The 2,679-nt window shown below is 43.3% G+C and overlaps 1 non-coding gene across 1 annotated transcript; it reads left to right on the top strand.

The window, feature by feature from the left end:
- Positions 1-489: 489 nt before the first annotated feature.
- Positions 490-652, top strand: LOC126004693 (U1 spliceosomal RNA). The gene has a single exon (XR_007493957.1). It is a non-coding gene; the product is annotated as a U1 spliceosomal RNA (small nuclear RNA).
- Positions 653-2,679: the final 2,027 nt, after the last annotated feature.

The following is a 2,679-nucleotide window of genomic DNA, read 5'->3' on the forward strand; positions in this document are numbered from 1 at the left end:
ATCCTGGCATCCCATATGGTCCCCCAAGCCTACCAGGAGTGATTTCTGATCATAGAGCCAGGAGTAACCCCTGAGCACTGCCGGGTGTGACCCAAATACCTGAAGTTTTATACACACATACTGCACAGAACTTCCCTGTGTGTTCCATATAGCATAAGAATACCTGTTTGGGCTGGAGAGTAAATACAGTAGACGATGAGAGCTTTCCTTGCATGTGACTGACCTTGGCAATCCATTTAATCCAATGAGTGATCCTGACCACCTGATGTGTTCAAAACGGTACCTGAGGCCAGAGAGCTATTACAGCTGTAGGGAATATCTACCTTGCATGTGGCTGACCCAGGAGGGACCCAGTTCGATTCCCAGCATGGTCCCCTAACCTGCCAGGGATGATTTCTGAGTGCAGAACCAGGAGTAACACTTGAGCACCAATAGGTGTGCCCCATATACCAGTCAATAAATAAAGTTTAAAATAAAAGGTGTCTGTTGATACTTACCTGGCAGGGGAGATACCATGATCACGAAGGTGGTTTCCCCAGGGCAAGGCTCACCCATTACACTCCGGGTGTGCTGACCCCTGCGATTTCCCCAAATGTGGGAAACTTGACTGCATGATTTGTGGTAGTAGGGGACTGTGTTGCACTCTCCCCTGGGGGTGTGGGGGAAAGGTGTCTGTTGAAGAACGCTAACAGCTTGCCATGTGTTACCATGGTGAAGGTGATTCTGTGACTCCAGTCAGGCTGAATGAGTGGGGCTCCATATACTTGCTATAAATCAGCCCCTTGGTAAGATGTTTGCTTTGCACGTGACCAGCACAAGACAGAAGGCATTTCGAATCCCGGCATCTCATATGGTCCTCCAAGCTGCCAGGGGCAATTTCTGAGCACAAAGCCAGGAGTAACTCCTAAGCACCACCTGGTGCAAAAACCAAACCAAAAAAAAAAAAAGATTAGCCCCATGCTAGGGAAATAACGGCCCAATCTCAGACTGCTACTAAACAAGGTTTCAGAACAGCCAACAGCAATTTGCATATTAGCCTAATATTGGACAAGCATGATGCAACCTGGAATACCACTAGGGAAACTGATCAACTGGAAATAAAGATTGGAGATGTGTACTGCCCCAACAATGCTTTCTCTTGGGGGGTGGGGCCCCACACCCAGCAGTACTCTGGTTACTCCTGGATCTGCTCAGAAATCGCTCCTGGCAGACTCGGGCCATGTAGAATGCCAAGGATCGAAACCCGGATCATGCTATGCAAAGCAAACACCCTACCTGCTGTGCTATGGCACCAGCCCCTCGTTGATTTTTCGCTTACTCCAAAGTATGGAACGCGGCCTTATTCCATTTAGAGCAGGCTGCTAGTGTGTGTTTAATCCCTGACACTACTAGTAGTAGTCTCTTGAGTGCAAAACAAAGAATATATATACCCTATACACACCCATGAATGGCCCAAAGAACAAAAAACAAGGAGTTTACCACAGTAAAAAGAGTTGGGATTGGTGTTTTTTGAACTAAGTGCCAGGGCATAAGCTTACACTAAGATTAAATAATCAGTGAAGTAGCTCAAAGTACTTGCCTTGCATGTGTGACGTGCTGGGTTCAATCTCTGATAACCTCACATACACAAAAATATTAACATGGAATGTTGTTCAGGATGGTTAACCAATCTGGACAACTACAAGGTGATTTTAGTACAAAACGATCAGAACAATGCCCTTAAATCCAAACCTTAACTGGAAGGAGTACCTAATGTGTGTTGAAAAGAACTTAGTCTACCAAGGAAAAAGCCAGAAAGTTTTGGGAATGTGAGAGTTATATAACTTGGGCGTTATGAAAATTCCAGATCCGAGCCCTTGAAGCTCAACCCAAACATCTTGTGTTTGTATTAGTATTTAAAACATCATATACACAGTGGAGTGGAGTGGGACTTTGTGCCTTCGATCAAGGGAGCAGTGCTGGTTTTACCAAATGTACTATCCAAGTCAATATTTATAAGTTTGGTGTGTTTATTTAGCTTCTTCCCAGATTAACTCTACTGAGGTCAGAGTGGAGATCTTTCAAGATGACCAGCTGGGGTGCACAGACAGAATCCTCCATACTAAAGTACAAAGTACAATCTAGAAACAGCTACTTCTTCAATACATCTCCATACTTCAGCATTTATATCCTGGGCCTGTACCTGAAGTAGGTAAAGGATAAGGGTATTTAGCTCCATCAAATATCAATTTATATTGATTCTTATCAAGGATTCAGTGCATTACAAGTATGCCCCAGAGCAAGCACTGCATTTTTGCATTGACAACATTCAAGGAGTGATTCTTTAGCTTTCTATCAGATGAATGGAAGAAACTGACTGGTCTTTTTCTTTCTTTCTTTCTTCCTTTCTTTCTTTCTTTCTTTCTTCCTCCTTCCTTCCTTCTTTCTTTCTCTTTCTTCTTTCTTTCTTTCTTTTCTTTCTTTTTTCTTTCTTTTCTTTCTTTCTCTCTCTCTCTTTCTTTCTTTCTTTCTTTCTTTCTTTCTTTCTTTCTTTCTTTCTTTCTTTCTTTCTTTCTTTCTTTCTTTCCTTTCTTTCTTTCTTTCCTTTTCTTCCTGCCACACCTGGCAGTGTGCTCAGGGCTTACTCCTGGCTCTGAACTCAGGAATTACTCCTGGTGGTCTTGAGGGACCCATATGAGA

The sequence above is a fragment of the Suncus etruscus genome, chromosome 3 (assembly GCF_024139225.1).
Source record: "Suncus etruscus isolate mSunEtr1 chromosome 3, mSunEtr1.pri.cur, whole genome shotgun sequence".
Lineage (NCBI taxonomy): Eukaryota > Metazoa > Chordata > Mammalia > Eulipotyphla > Soricidae > Suncus > Suncus etruscus.